Source organism: Hemiscyllium ocellatum, chromosome 31 (assembly GCF_020745735.1).
Source record: "Hemiscyllium ocellatum isolate sHemOce1 chromosome 31, sHemOce1.pat.X.cur, whole genome shotgun sequence".
Lineage (NCBI taxonomy): Eukaryota > Metazoa > Chordata > Chondrichthyes > Orectolobiformes > Hemiscylliidae > Hemiscyllium > Hemiscyllium ocellatum.
Genome location: NC_083431.1, coordinates 29,141,624 through 29,158,120, shown reverse-complemented (window position 1 = coordinate 29,158,120; position 16,497 = coordinate 29,141,624). Strand labels below are relative to the sequence as shown.

Sequence of the window (16,497 nt, the reverse complement as noted above, 5' to 3'; positions counted from 1 at the left end):
TCGCTGATAGCCCTGTTTGAAAAGGGGGTAAGGCAAAAGAGGGAAAATTACAAACCAATTAGTCTAACCTCTGTTGTGGGTAAGATCCTGGAATCCATTGTGAAAGATAAGATTTTTGAAATCTTGTAAGTGTATTATAAAATAGGGCAGAGTGAGCATGGTTTCATCAAGGGGAGGTCACGCCTGACAAATCTGCTAGAATTCTTTGAGGAAGTAATGAGCAAGTTAGACGAAGGAGAGCCAATGGATGTTATCTACCTGAATTTCCAGAAGACCGTTGACATGAGTAAGATAAGGGCCCATGGTGTCAGAGGCAAGGCGCTAGCATGGATGGAAGCTTGGCTGTCAGACAGGAATCAGAGTGGGGAATAAAAGGGTCCTTCTCGCGGTGGCAGCCAGTGACAAATGATATTCCGCAAGGCTTTGTTGGGACAACAACTTTACACTTTACGCATTAGCGATCTCGATAAAAGAACTGAGGGCATTCTGGCTAGGTTTGCAGATAATACAAAGATAGGTAGAAGAACGGGTAGCATTACGTGTTGGGCAGGCTACAGAGGGATATTTGGACAGGTTAGGAGAATGGGCAAAGAAGTGAAAGATGGAATACAACGTGGAAAAATGTGAGGTCATGCAGTTTGGTTGGAATAGAGACATGGACTATTTTCTAAATGGGCAGTAAATTCAGACGTATGAAGTGCAAAGAGACTTGGGTGTTCTAGTCCAGGATTCTCTCAAGGTAAACTTGCAGGTTGAGTCAGTAGTTGGGAAGGCAAATACAATGATAGTGTTTATTTTGAGGGGACTTGAATATAAAAGCAGGGATTACTTCCTCTATTAGGCTCTGGTCAAACCACATTTGGAGTATTTTTGGGCCCCATATCTCAGGAAGGATGTACTGGTCCCGGAGTGTGTTGGGAATGACCCCTGGAATGGAAAGCTTCATATATGAGGAATGTTTGAGGACTTTTCTTTTATACCTTAATTCAGAAGGATGAGAGAGGATCTAATTGAAACATGCAGAATACTTAATAGTTGGGACAGTAGATGTTGGGAAGGTGTTTCCATTGTTAGGAGAGACTAGGACCTGAGGGCATAGCCTTAGGGTAAAGGGAAGACCTTTTGGAATGGAGAGAAGGAGAAACTTCTTCAGCCAAAGAGTGATGAATCTATTGAATACATTGCCAGAGAAGGCTGTGGAGGCCAGGTCATTGAGTATATTTAAAACTGAGATAGATTCCTGAGTATCAAGGCTTATGGAGAGAAAGCAGGAGAATGGGTTCAGAAACTTATCAGCCATGATTGAATGCTGGAGCAGACTCAATGGGCCTATTTTCTGCTCCTATGTCTTGTGGTCTTATGGTGTAATTAGTAACTTGTGATATGACATTTTGTCAAAACCTTCTCCTCGTCTGTGATGAGTGTCAGAGTCAGTGGAAGCAACATATCTATATCGTGTAGTATACTTGTTGGGATTGTTGTTGAATTTGAAACCTTATTATATCTCCACTGTGGTGAAGTCATATTCATAGATAATGGGCAGTGGAAGTCAATTCTGGAAGATGTGTGGATGTAATCCTGATCACAGGAAAGTAATTTACAGCAGGCTTTTAATTTGTAAAATTTGAATTGAAGACTCGAATCATGTCAATTTTGTTAGTACAGAGACCTAAAAAAAAGATTAGAGTGCTCATACGAGCCTTTGTGTAAGAGTTCACATAGGCTATTATGTTGGATATTCACTGAAGTGTGTCATGATGAACTTGAAATACTTCTATGAGACTTACACTGTTTCCTTAATTTTGTTTGGGCTTTCTCTTCCTTTAATTTTTGGCAGATATTTTGATAATAGGCAATGTCTTGTCCATCTTACCTGAGTTCTTATCAACCAAGTGTGGATACGAGGAATGGTGGTTAGGCAGAGGATCTCGGTATTAAGAACTTTGACGTGCCATCGGGTCTTGCATTATCTCCACAAGCAAATCATGGACGATCATTTGGAATAAACTGCCCACGTCTCCAGGATATTAGAAAGTGGGAAGAACTAATATTCAGTATGCTCTTCCTTTAGTTAAGGGACTCTTTCCTCCTTGCTCTTACGTAATCACAGCCTGCCAAAAGCAGACTGGCCTTGGCTATTCTTTTGTTCGCTTGACTGTCACTGTGAACTCTTCTGCAGAGGTGCTAGCTAGTGTAGTAAACTTGTCAACTGCATCAAGGTTTTGTTCATAGACTGCAATTGTTGGTTTCACATGCTTTTTTGAAGCAGGTTGTTAATTGATTTTTTTTTTCTTGTGCCTCAATGCAAGTTCAAAAATATCACATGCAGATGAAAATTGACTAATTTCAAGACATCCAGGACTTCCTCCTCTGTAATATGGACATTTTGCAAGATGTCTCTAACCATTTTCCTACACTCTATATCTTCCATGTCTTTTTCCACAGTAAGCATGGATGCAAAATACTCATTTACCACTCTCTTTTTCCACCCCCCCACCCCACCCAAATCTCCTGCAGCTCCACGCAAAGGCTGTGTTGCTGATCTTTGAGGGGCCCTATTCTCTCCCTCCGGTACCCTTTTGTCCTTGATATATTTGTAAAAACCCTTTGGATTCTTCTTAACTCTATTTGCCAACGTTATCTCATGTCCCCTTTTTGCCCTCCTGACTTCTCCACTACTGCCTTTATACTCTAAGGATTCACTTGAACTATCCTGTCTATGACTGACATATGCTTCCTTCTTTTTCTTAACCAAACCCTCAATTTCTTTGGTTATCCAGCATTGAACAGTAAAGGTCTGGAGGAAAAGGCAGATGGAACTAGTTTAGTTTGGGGTTATGTTTGGCATGGACTGGTTGGACCAAAGGGTCTATTTCTGTGCTGCATGATTATGAACAGTCTCATGATAATACCACTGGGCCATCACCTCCCCTCATCTCATTGCTCATTTTACATCTAATTGTTCCTTCCAACTGGCTGAGTTTCATAACACTCTTAAGCAAGGCACCAAACATCCATTGTACACATTCACAATTTTGCTTTACCCATCATAGTCAGTTGGCGCTTACTGAACAGGAATTAAATCCAAACAGACTTTTGATCTGTTTGCACTGTATTAATCCCAGTTGAAGATTCAACCTTCAGCTTTCTGCTGAAATTTTCTCAAATCACCAAATATGGTTCTTCAGAATTCAAACTTTGTTGTTCCTATTTAATTTCGATCCTAATATTTTCATGCCTTTGGATGTTGACTAGAGGTGAACATAAAATGTTGAAGAATGGCTAAGAGTCAGCTAACAATTAGGTGGAAAGATAATCAAGGAGGAATGTGTTCTTAACTGTGGAATATGACAATTCATTAAGAACTTGAATATTGGTAACAAAAGACTCTGTCCTGTTGAGTGCAAGACAAAAAGCTTTAACAATGTGGAAGAAAGCCAATTCAAGGGGAAACTAACATTTATACTGCATGAGAGGGCAGTGCTGATTGGTTGAGGCCGTGTCATGGGAAATGACAAAATTAATGATAATTGACAGTCAAAAACAGGATTTACTTAAGTTTTTAAATAGGCAGATTGACCGATTAAGTGTGTTCTCTGTGCACATAGTTTTCCTCCTTATGTACTAAATTTTATTCATTAAGACTGATGCACATACATTGCATAGAAGCATACTGTGTGTCAAACACTGCCTGATGAAACATTTAAAATTTGACTAATTTGGGAGTACTCCCTCCAACCCAACAGCCAGATGTTAAAAGTGATTTCTAGGTATTATGAAATACTCATAAACACAGCGTACTTAATTCTTTTAAAACCATAAAATCTTCTACCCTTTCACTTGGAACAACTTCTTAAGTGTAGCTGTTCAGTTGATTGTTTGACAATCTGTCTATGTGACACTAACAAATTGCTGCTCAGATATTTAAAAAACAAAGCAGCTAACTCCATTAGCACTTGTTGCTTGCAGTACTTTTGGGCAAAAAACACATTAGCAAGTGTTCAGGAAGGGATCAACACGTTCAGAACAGGGGAAAAATCTTAGTATTCTCAAGTTCATCTGTTTTCAACCAAATAACACCGTGCACAAGATATTTTATTCAGTACACAGGAGTAAACAATAGAGATCAAGTGAAAAATGAATGTATAAGAGTAAAGGATCCAAGATATCATTGGTTCTTTTTCTGATTTACATTTATGTTTTACCAGTTTTATTTCCAATTGCACGATAAGGTGGCGTAATATTTTTACAGGTTTCACGTTTCTTTTGCCAACTATTCACATAATGCGTTAAAGTGAAACAAGAACAATCTATAACTGCAACACTTTAAGTTTTGATTTTTCAGTTTGAAGTTAAATAGTATACCCTCTGCCAATCAAAAATTGTCCAAATCCTCCATTCTCTTCCATGTAACTTCAGTTATTTTTAAAGATGACATTTCCCAACAATCACCAGAATAGTCTTCAGAATAATCGAGCCTTCTCAATTTTGTATTGCCATTAAATTCAGTCATGTCTGGAAGAGGGTGAGGTTGACGCAGTGCAATGTTCCTTTGTTAAAATCTATTTCATACACAACTCATGACATCTGCTCCAATTCATTCAGCATATAGACTTTAAGTCTGCTGACACTGGAGAAGCAGAGAGGATACACTCTAAGCTGCAGTTGTAGTCCTGCACACAGGCCATAGTGCCATCTTTCACTCAACTGAACCACAACTGAATTTGACAGCTGTATCAATACGGAGCAGATCAGGATGATGCCTCTAACTTCAAGGCTTGAGGAAGGCACCGTACAGCAGCAGCATCTGTACTGACCAAGGCCAGTTTACCACAACTGACAGCAATCCCATTACAGAAGCCAAACAAGGGCAAAGAAAAGAACGGTAGTACCACTTAATATCAACACATGAAATATTCAAACATTCAAGGACTATGCAGAGCTGATAGACCAGAAAGACAACTTGTTAGAGACTACATTTATAAAGTAGCATTAAGCTAGACTTACCTAGCCGACAAGGGCAAATGACATAGATTGGGTGAAGGGTCATCAAGCCAAATAAACTAACACGTTTTGTTTCCACTGCAGAACTTTTGCTAATATATTCAGTTTTATTACAGAAATTGAATACACCTTCTTTGCACCTTAGGATTGGTTGCAGTAGCAAAGATCAGAAAGGTTTGCTGACAAGTCTAACCGTATCTCCTACACTCATATGTCACTCACCCAAATACATACCACCAATTCATGACATCAAGGAGAATAGTTAAGCCATTACTGTCAATAATCATGCACCCACAATGACAAATTCAAAAGATATGAAATAAATTTTTACAAAAATAATCATTATTGCAATGCCTAAATTAGGCAAACACATATATTCCTGTCAGGGTGAAAGGGAAAGCTGGTAGGTATAGGGAATGCTGGATGACTAAAGAAATTGAGAGTTTGGTTAAGAACAAGAAGGAAACATATGTCAGGTATAGACAGGATAGATCGAGTGAATCCTTAGAGTTTAAAGAAAGTAGGAGTATACCTAAGAGGGAAATCAGGAGGGCAAAAGGGGGACATGAGATAGCTTTGGCAAATAGAATTAAGGAGAATCCAAAAGGGTTTTTACAAATATATTAAGGACAAAAGGGTAACTAGGGAGAGAATAGGCCCCTCAAAGATCAGCAAGGCCTACACACGGATGAAAAAAAACACTCTTTCGACTGGGACAACATATCTATCAAGGGACAGGCTAAGCAAAGACATGCTACAGAATTCCTAGAGGCCTGGCATTCCAACCACAACGCCATAAACAAACGCACAGATCTAGATGCCATCTATCAGCCCCTCAGAAAACAAACAGGAAATAACATCACCACAAACCCCAGGAACCCCATCCAGGAGAAAGATATAAATAGAAAGCAGGAGACGACAGCTTCACTTCACTTGGAAGTTGCCACTGATGATGTTACCTAGCCAGGCAGTGAAACGTCTGGATATCAAACCTGCAGCTCAGTGAGCAAACCTACACCCTAAATCAGCAAGGCGGCCCTTGTGTGGAGCCACAGAAAATGGGGGAGATTCTAAATGAATATTTTGCATCAGTATAGAAGATATATGCTGTAGGGAAATAGATGGTGACATCTTGCAAAATGTCCAGATTACAGAGGAGGAAATGCTGGATGTCTTGAAACGGGTAAAGGTGGATAAATCCCTAGGGCCTGATCAGGTGTACCAGAGAACTCTGTGGGAAGCTAGAGATGTGATTGCTGGGCCTTTTGCTGAGATATTTGTATCATCGATATTCACAGGTGAGGTGCCAGATGACTGGAGGTTGGCTAACATGGTGCCTCTGTTTAAGAAAGGTGATTAGGACAAGCCAGGGAACTATAGACCAGTAAGCCTGACCTCGATGGTGGTCAAGTTGTTGGAGGGAATCCTGAGGGGAGGATGTACATGTATTTGGAAAGGTGAGGACTGATTAGAGTTAGTCAACATGGCTTTGTGTGTGGGAAATCATGTCTCACAAAGTTGAGTTCTTTGAAGAAGTAACACAGAGGATTGATGAGGGCAGAGCAGTAGATGTGATCCAAATGGATTTCAGTAAGGCATTCGACAAGGTTTCTCATAGGAGACTGGTTAGCAAAGTTAGATCTCATGGAATACAGGGAGACTAGCCATTTGTATACAGAATTAGCTCAAAGGTAGAAGTGGAGGGTTTTTTTCAGACTGGAGGCCTGTGACCAGTGGAGTGCCACAAGGATCGCTGCTGGGTCCACTACTTTTCATTTATATAAATAACTTGTATGTGAGCATAAGATCTATAGTTAGTAAGTTTGCAGATGACACCAAAATTGGAGGTGTAGGGGACATTAAAAAAGGTTACTTCAGATTACAACGGGATCTTGATCAGGTGGGCCAATGGGCTGAGGAGTTATAGTTGGGTTTAATTTGGATAAATGCGAGGTGCTGCATTTTGGGAAAGCAAATCTTAACAGGGCTTATACACTTAATGGTAAGGTCATGGGGAGTGTTGCTGAACAGAGACCTTGGAGTGCAGGTTCATAGCTCCTTGAAAGTAGAGTTGCAGGCAGATAGGATAGTGAAGAAGGTGTTTGGTATACTTTCCTTTGTTGGTTAGAGTACTAAGTATAGGAGTTGGGAGGTCATGTTGCAGTTGTACAGGACATTAGTTAGGCCACTGTTGGAATGTTGCCTGCGATTCTGGTCTCCTTCCTATGGGAAGGATGTTGTGAAACTTGAAAGGGTTCAGAAAAGATTTATAAGGATGTTGCCAGGGTTGGAGGATTTGAGCTGTAGGGAGAGGCTGAACAGGCTGGGACTGTTTTCCCTGGATCGTTGGAGGCTGAGGGGTGACCTTATTGAGGTTTACAAAATTATGAGGGGCATGGATAGGATAAATCTTTTCTCTGCGGTGAAGGAGTCCAGAACTAGAAGGCATAGGTTTAGGGTGAGAGGGGAAAGGTATAAAAGACATAAGAGGCAACTTTCTCATGCAGAGAGGTGTATGTGTGTGTGTGTGTGTGTGTGTGTCTCTTAAGCTGCCAGATGAAATGGTGGAAGCTAGAACAATTGCAGTTTAAAAGGCATTTGGATGGGTATATGAACAAGAAGGGTTTGGAGGGATATGGACGAGGTGCCAACAGGTGAGAGTAGATTTGGTTGGGATATCTGGTTGGCAGGAACGAGTCAGATTGAAGTGTCTGCTTCTGTGCTGTATATCTGTATGACCCTATGACTCATGTACTTATCCAAATGCTTTTTAAAAGTTGTAATTTTTCCTACATCCACCACTTTCTCAGGAAGTTCATTCCACACGTGAACCACCCTCTTTTTGTAATAAATTTGCCCCTCTTGCTGTCTTTAATTCCTTTTCCTCTCACCTTAAAAATGTTTCACCAGGTGTTGAAATCACCCATCCTAGAGAAAAGACACCTCCAATTAACTCTATCTATACTCATTATTTTATAAACTTCCATTGGGTCACCTCTCAGCCTCTTATGCTCCAGTGAAAAAAGTCTCAGCCTATCCAGCCTTCCGTTATAACTCAAATCTTCCACACCCAGTAATATCCTGGTAAATCTCTTCTGAACCCTCGCCAGCTTGATATCCTTTCTATCAACAAGAACTGGACACAGTATTCCAGAAGAGACCTCACCAATGTCCTGTACAACCTCAACAAAACTTCCCAACTCCTATATTCAAAAGATTGAGGAATGACGGCAAGTGTGCCAAATGCTTTTTTTAACCGCCCTGTTTGTATGTGATGCAAACTTAAAAGAATTATGTATCTGTGCCCCTAGTTTTCTCTGTTCTACAATACTATCTGAGACCCTACCATTTATTATTTCAGACTTATTTTTTTGTTGTACCAAAATGCAATGCGATACCTCACCTTTATCTAGATTGAAATCCATCTGCCATTTTTCAGCCCATTGACCCATTTTGTTCGAGATTCCTTTGTAATCTTAGAAAACCTTCTTCGCTGTCCGCTATGCTGCCAATTTTAATGTCGACCACAAACCTATTAACCATGCCTTCTGTATTCTCATCCAAATCATTTATATAAATGACAAACAAGACCCAGAAGCAATACTTGTGGAATGTTACTGGTGACAGGCCTTCAGTCTGTAAAACAGTCCTCCACTACCTCTGTCTGCCTTTTGCTGTTCAGCTAATTTTGTATCCAATTGGCAAGCTCACCGTGAATCCCATGTGACATAACTTTAATTAGCCTACTGTGCAGAACCTTGTCAAAGGCTTTAGTAAGGTCCAAGTAAACAATGTCTACTGCTCTGCCCTCATCAATATTTTTGGTAAGTTTCCCCACCAAGTTTGAGGTATGATTTACCTAGAGACCCATCTAATGTTCTGGAGAGCTGGGGTCAAAACCCACCATGGCAGATGATTGAATTTGAAATCTGGAATTAAAGTCTAAAGCTGACCATGAAGCCATTGCTAATGGTGAAGAAATTCCCGTCTGGTTCATTTGTGCCTTTTTAAGGAAGGAAACTGCTATACCTGCTCTGGTTTCTGTGTGAATGAAGGGCTTATATCTGAAACTTTGACTTTCATGCTCCTTTGCTGCCTGACCTGTGCTTTTCCAGCACCATACCTTTTTGACTTATGTGTGACTCCAGATCCACAGCAATGTGCTTGACTCTCTGCTGGTGTCTGGGATGGGCAATGAGTGCTGGCCTAGCCAGTGATGTGCACATCTCTGAATTGAGTTTTTAAAAAATCTAATAACAGTAAATCCTTTGTATCCTTGAAATCACAAATTACGAATTTTTCTATCTGTGCAAACAATAAGAAACAACAAAATACAACAATCTGCGGGTAAAATTTTAACCTATTTTTAAATAAGCTCTCCCAAATTTGCGAATTTCATCATCCGCAGGGGATCTCAGGATCAGAACCCTTGCGGGCAGAGAGGAATGACTGTAAGATGCTTTAATGTTGCAATGAGAAAGGGCATTTGAAGTACTTAAACTAAAGTCAAGCTCATTTTAAAGGAGCATGAAAATGTAGTAAGTATTGACTCCAGCTATTAATCAGGTGTGTTAGGGCTCCTTTATGCTATTCCTGGTCTAATAATACTTTGGAATTGAACAAACATAAGAAATAGAAGCATAAATAGGCCATTGGCCCCTTAAGCCTGCTCCCCCATTCAGTAAGATCATGGATGATCTGATTGTGACTTTGTCTTCACTGACCTGCTTCCAATAAATTTGACTCCCTTGTAGGATAAAAAGCAGTCTGATCTGACCTTGAAAATAACAATGATTCCGCCTTCGCGGATTCTCGGGGCGAGTAAATTCCACAAATTAATAATCCTCGAATTTATTCCTCATCGTCTTCATAAATTGAAAACCCTTTACTATGGAACTGTGCTTGCTAGCTCTAGATTCCCGCCAACCCCAATGAGAGGAAATATTCTCAACACCCTACTCTGTCAGACTTTCTCAGGATCAGAATCACTCTCTTATAAACATTCACGTACACATTTAACCTTTCCTGATCTGATAACTATTCCAATAATCAATCTAGTGAACATTTTCTCAACTGCCTTCTCGATCTTTCCTTTAGATATGATTTGGAGGAGATGGCGTTGGACTGAGATGTACAAAGTTAAACACCTCTCAACACCAGGTTATAGTCCAACACGTTTATTTGGAAGCAGTAGCTTTCGGAGCGCAGCTTCTCCATCAGGTGGATTAAATCAGCTGCTTTAAATAAGGAAACCAAAATCAAATGCAGTATTCCAGGTGTTATCTTACCAGTATGCTGTAACTTTTTTATTCATGTGCCAGAACACTCAGATCCCACTGTACATTCCATAGTGTCTCTGTTTAAATAATGTTTTCTGTTCTTTCTGTTAAAGTAGATAGCTCATACTTTACAATATTTATGCTCCATATACAATTTTTTGCCAATTCAATTTACCTCTTTCACCTTCTAGACTTTTTGTACCACTACAGATCTATTTTTGTCATCAACAAATTTGACTACAATATACTCGATCTCTTTATCAAGTCATCAAATTAAACTGTAATTAGTTGAGGCCTTAAAACTGATACCGTTTGCATTCCTCCACTCTTCCAACCAACTGGAAAATGTCTTATTTATTCTGATTCTGTGTCATATTAGTTAGATGTCCTCTATCTGTGCAAATATACTGTCTCAAACAGTATTATCGTGAGTATCAAACTTTTTACTTGGAAACTGTAACAAATCCCTTTCGGAAATGACAATGCTGTACATCTACTGGTTCCCCTTTATCCATTCTAGTTGTTAATTGTCAAAGAACCCCAGTAAATTTGATTTTCCTTTCATTAAACAAAGTTAACTTCATTTTATGACTTTCTCCTATTACCACTATAATACAATCCATTATTTCTTTCAGGGACAATTTACCTTCAAGTGTAGCTCTTACTTTAAACTAAGGCTTTAACTCGGCCTGGAATTGAGTGATGTTTATGAAATGCAAACTGAGCCAGTGGTTAAGTGCCACTTAGTAACGCTCTTGACCTTTCAATTACAAAAAGCTAATGAAGGGCAGTTAAAGTTGCATTTGACTCTTGTCTACAGGAAGTACCTGGCTAATTTCCATACTGGTTGATGGTAGTACTGTCTACGCTTGATTGGCTAGCTAGAAATTTGGCTGCAGTTGGGGCATTATCTGAACCCATAGACTGTCTACCTCGCTATTTCCTCATGTGGACTGGCATCAATAATGGTATAATTTCAGGGGAAGCTGTGAAGAGTTGTGCACTGCTTTCGCCATTAGTTGCAAATGCTAATGTTTGGCCACCTTTGAGATTAGAGAACGTTTACAGAGTCACCATATAACTATCAATTGCTTAATTGTCCGTCACCATTCACTATTGCATGTGGCAAAGCTGCAGGGCTTTGTCCACCTCACAGTTCTGATCCAATGGTTAAAAGATTTCTTATCAATATCTCCTGCATACTGATTGACATGCATGGCTGTTTGGGCCACATGGCGTTGATCTAGACATCAAGAAGGGCAACAACAAAGATCCTTGACCCTGTAAAATCCTCCTCACTGACTTCTGAGGGCTAGTACCAACATTGAGAAAGTTGTCTCAGATTTAAGTCTCAATTTGACATAGTCATAGATCCAGAATCACAGCTCTCAATGTCCCAGACACCACCATCTGTGGGAATATCCTGTCCCACTAGCAGGACAGACCTTGCAGAGGTAGCAGCACAGTGGAAAGAGAATTCCTTTGGAAGTCCTTAATAATGAATCTGGACACCATGAAGTCTCCTGGCACCAGGTCAAACATATATGTATGGATACGTCTGATTACCACGTTGCAACTCCACACCCTTCCAAAAAAAACTTCAGTTGATGAATCTGCATTTCTCTGTGAGCACGATATGGAGGATATCATTGTCCACTACCAAGAGGAGCTTGGAAGCAACATTACCATTAGAACTAGTTGAATCCTTAAAGGTTGTAGCTGCTAGACCAGGTCAGGGAACCAATAAGAGAACAGACATTCTTTTCCTGATACTCACCATTCTGACTGGAGATGAGGCTGTCAATGAATGTATCAGTATGAGTGATTACTCACTGCGCAGTCTTGATGGAGACAAAGTCCTGCCTTCACATGGAGAATACATTGGAATGTATTATGTGGCAATATTAACATGCCAAATAAAACTTTGAACAGATTGAGCAACTGAAGGACTCCAACACAATCTAGAACCTAGTGGCTGGATTTATCTTACACTTTACTATTCCAGTCAGGTCAGGGGGGTCAACCCTGGTTCAATGAAGAATATAAAAGGTCACGGCAGAAGCAGCAATAGGCATACTTAAAAGTGCGACGTCAGCCTGGTGAAGCTACAAAACAGGACTACATTCCAACAAACAGTACAAGAATGAATCAAATCTAATTTCTGAAGGCCTGCCAAATGCAGTCACGAATGGTGAGAACAGTTTTTAAAAAAAACTTACTGGATGAGGAGGCTATACCATATTTCCATCCTCGATGTGAGAACCCAGCATCAGTGCAAAGGATAAAGACTGAAGTGACAAGTGAATGATTCATTTCGGCCTCCTTCAGACACCGCCAGTATGACAGCTCCCAATCCACACATTCAGTTCGCTCCACAGGATATCTAGAAAGGGTTGGAGGAATTGGGTACTGGAAAAGATGTGGTCCTGACAACAATCCAGTAATAGTACTAAAAACGTGCTCCAGAACCTATCTCCTCCTATCCAAGCTGTTCCAGTGCTGTTTCTACACTGGCATCTGTCAAATAATGATTCAGAGACTGAATGCCCTTGCATACTCTGTGGATTTGATGTCATCAAGGACCCCTCACAAAACTGGGTATCGGGGACGACCTCTGCTGATTGGAGTCATACCTGAATATAGGAAGGTGGTTGTGGTTGTTGTCAATGTTTAAATAGAGCATGAGTAGAGAAGGTGCAAAACTTGACCTACTCTTGGGAAGTAAAACAAGGCAGGTGACAGAGGTGTCAGTGGGGGAGCATTTTGGAGCCAGCAACCATGATTCTATTAGTTTTAAAATAGTGATGGAAAAGGATAGACCTGATCTAAAAGCTGACGTTTTAAATTTGAGGAAGGCCAATTTTGACGATATTAGGCACGAGATTTCAAAAGCTGATTGGGTGCAGATGTTCACAGGTAAAGGGAGGGCTGGAAAATGGGAAGCCTTCAAAAATGAGAGAATGAGAGTCCAGAGACATCATATTCCTGTTAGGGTGAAAGGAAAGGAGAAAAAGGGGACATGAGATAGCTTTGGCAAATAGAATTAAGGAGAGTCCAAAGGGTTTTTACAAATACATTAAGGACAAAAGGGTAACGAGGGAAAGAATAGATCAGCAAGGCGGCCTTTGTATGGAGCAGGAGGAGATGGGGGAGATACTAAATGAATATTTTGCATCATTTTGCACATGGAAGATATAAAACGTAGGGAAATAGATGGTGACATCTTGGAAAAAAATGTCCATACCACAGAGGAGAAAGTGCTAGATATCTTGAAATGCATAAAAGTGGAAAACTCCCCAGGATCTGATCAGGTGTACCCCAGAACTACATGGAAAACTAGGGAAGTGATTGCTGGACCTTTTTACTGCGATATTTGTATCAGCGATAGTCGTATCAGCGATAGTCACAGGTGAGGTGCTGGAAGACTGGAGGTTGGCTAACGTGGGGCCACTGTTTAAGAAAGGTGATAAGGACAAGCCAGGGAACTATAGACTAGTGAGCCTGACGTTGGTGGTGGGCAAGATGTTGGAGGGAATCCTGAGAGACAGGATGTTCATGTGTTTGGAAAGGCAAGGACTGTTTAGCAAGGTTAGATCTCGTGGAATACAGGGAGAACTCACCATTTGGATACAGAAGTGGCTCAAAGGAAGAAGACAGAAGGTGGTAGTGGAGGCCTATGACCAGTGGAGTGCCACAAGAATTGGCGCTGGATCCACTGCTTTTCATCATTTATATAAATTATTTGGATGTGAGCATAAGAGGTATAGTTAGTAGGTTTGCAGATAACACTAAAATTGGAGGTGTCGTGGACAGTGAAGGAGGTTACCTCAGAATACAACAGGATCTTGACCAGGTGGGCCCAAGTGGCAGATGGAGTTTAATTCAGATAAATGCGAGGTGCTGCATTTTGGCAAAACAAATCTTGGCAGGGCTTATACTCTTAATGGTAAGGTCGTAGGAAGTGTTGCTGAACAAAGACCTTGGAATGCAGGTTCGTAGCTCCTTGAGGGTGGAGTCGCAGGTAGATGGGAAAGTGAAGAAGGCGTTTGGTATGCTTTCCTTTATTGGTCAGAGTATTGAGTACAGGGGTTAGGAGGTCATGTTGTGGTTGTGCAGGACATTGGTTAGGCCACTGTTGGAATATTGTGTGTAATTCTGGTCTCCTTCCTATCAGAAAGATGTGAAACTTGAAAGGGTTCAGAAAAGATTTACAAGGATGTTGCCACAGTTGGAAGAGCTATAGGGAGAGGTTGCATAGGCTGGGGCTGTTTTCCCTGGAAGTTTGGAGGCTGAGAGGTGACCTTCTTGAGGTTTATAAAATTGTGAGGGGCATGGATAGGATAAATAGTCAAAGTCTTTTCACTAGGATGGGGGAGTCCAGATCTAGAGGGCATAGGTTTAAGGTAAGAGGGGAAAGGTAGAAATGAGACCTAAGGGGCAACTTTTTCACGCAGAAGGTGGTGCGTGTGTGGAATGAGCTGCCAGAGGAAGTGGTGGAGACTAGTACAATTGCCACAATTAAAAGGCAGCTGGATGGGTCTATGAATAGGAAGGGTTTGGAAAGATATGGGCCAGGTGCTAGCAGGTGGGACTAGATTGAGTTGGGATGTCCCGTCGGCATGGATGAGTTGAACTGAAGGATCTGTTGCCGTATTGTACATCTCTATGACCTAGACAAATTCCGGCTGGGCCAGAAAAATGGCAAGTAACATTTGCACCACACAAGTGGCAGACAATGACCATCTCCAACAAGAGAGGGTCTAAAATTTGTCCCTTTACATTCAATTGCATTTCCATCATTGAATCTTCCCAATATTAACATCCTGGGGTTACCATTGACCAGAAACTCAATGGCACTAGCCATATAGACACAGTGACTACAAGTGCAGGTCAGAGGACAGGAATCCCGCAATGAGTAACTCATCACCTGATTCCCCAAAGCTGATCTGCTGTCAACAAGACCCAAGTCAGGTATGATGGAGTGCAGCTCCAACAACATTGAAGTTCGGCACCATCCAGGATAAAGCAATCTGCTTGATTGGCACCACGTTCACAAACATCTTCCACCACTCTCTGTCAGCAGCATCTACAAGGTGCACTGCAGAAATTCACCAAGGCTCTTTACACAGCACCTTCCAAAGCGCTTTTCAAATGCACAGACATGACAGTTACCACCCAGAATGACCAGGGGAGTAGATACACTAAATTGCCACCACCTGCAAGTTCCCTCCAAGCCAATCACTGTGCTGACTTGGAAATATATCACCAATCTCCATGTCTTTGAGTCAAAATCCTGGAACTCCTTCCTTTGTGGCATTATAACTGGACTGCAGTGATTCAAGAAGGCAGCTTACCATCATCTTTCCAAGGGCAGCTCAGGATGGGCAATAAATACTCTCACAAACATGCCTGGATCGCAGAGTGAATTTGTAAAAAAAATAAAAATAGTCAAGTCCTAACATGACCACCATTTCCGTTATGCCTGCTTCTCTCTGAGCTCTTTTGGAGTTATCACTGAGTCACAAGTTGGTCAACTTGAGAATTGTAGAAAGTTAAGGCATGAAAGGAGAACATTTGGTGCATCATTCCTGAGTCAACATTTTGAAAGAACAGGACAATTTAGTGATAAAGGTGTGAGGATATTCTGGACCGAGGTTGCATTGTGATGCTGCATGCTTCTGCTGCTGCTGAGGAACCACGATGCCTCATGGATGCCTAGTTCTGAGCTTTTGGGTTTAAATATTAGCATATTAGTAATACTATGCAAAATAATTTGGGACTGTTAATGTCTGTGCAGCAGTCCTTTCTACCACCAAGTCATTATGCTCAGATGAATCTGAAATGAGTTAATTTGTGATGACAGGGTCAAGTAGAATCTTGTTTCTCACTACACACCAACAACTGTCTGACAGCAATTGTCCTCCTGAGCTCAACTGTCTCTTGAGTACTAATGCTACCAAACTACCCTTGGTGAGGAGTCTTTGAATTCTCATCCAGATTTATTGTGCAATAATGTGTAAGAATTATTCCATCGTTATTTATGGTATAGAAGCAGGGTATTTGGCCTGACTGAACCATTCCAGCTTTCATAGCTAATCCTATCAAAATGTTCCTGCATTCTTTTCTCCTTTGGGGAAACTTCCTTTAAATCCTTTTATACTAGTTACCTTACATGTTCCTTATGGATGTCCCATTTTCATCTCAATTCAGATGA

General features: G+C 40.9%; 1 protein-coding gene across 1 annotated transcript in view; it reads left to right on the top strand.

The window, feature by feature from the left end:
* The window catches only part of dhrs11a (dehydrogenase/reductase 11a), an 88,096-nt gene that overhangs the window by 36,038 nt on the left and 35,561 nt on the right, over positions 1 to 16,497 (top strand). The window lies entirely within an intron of this gene.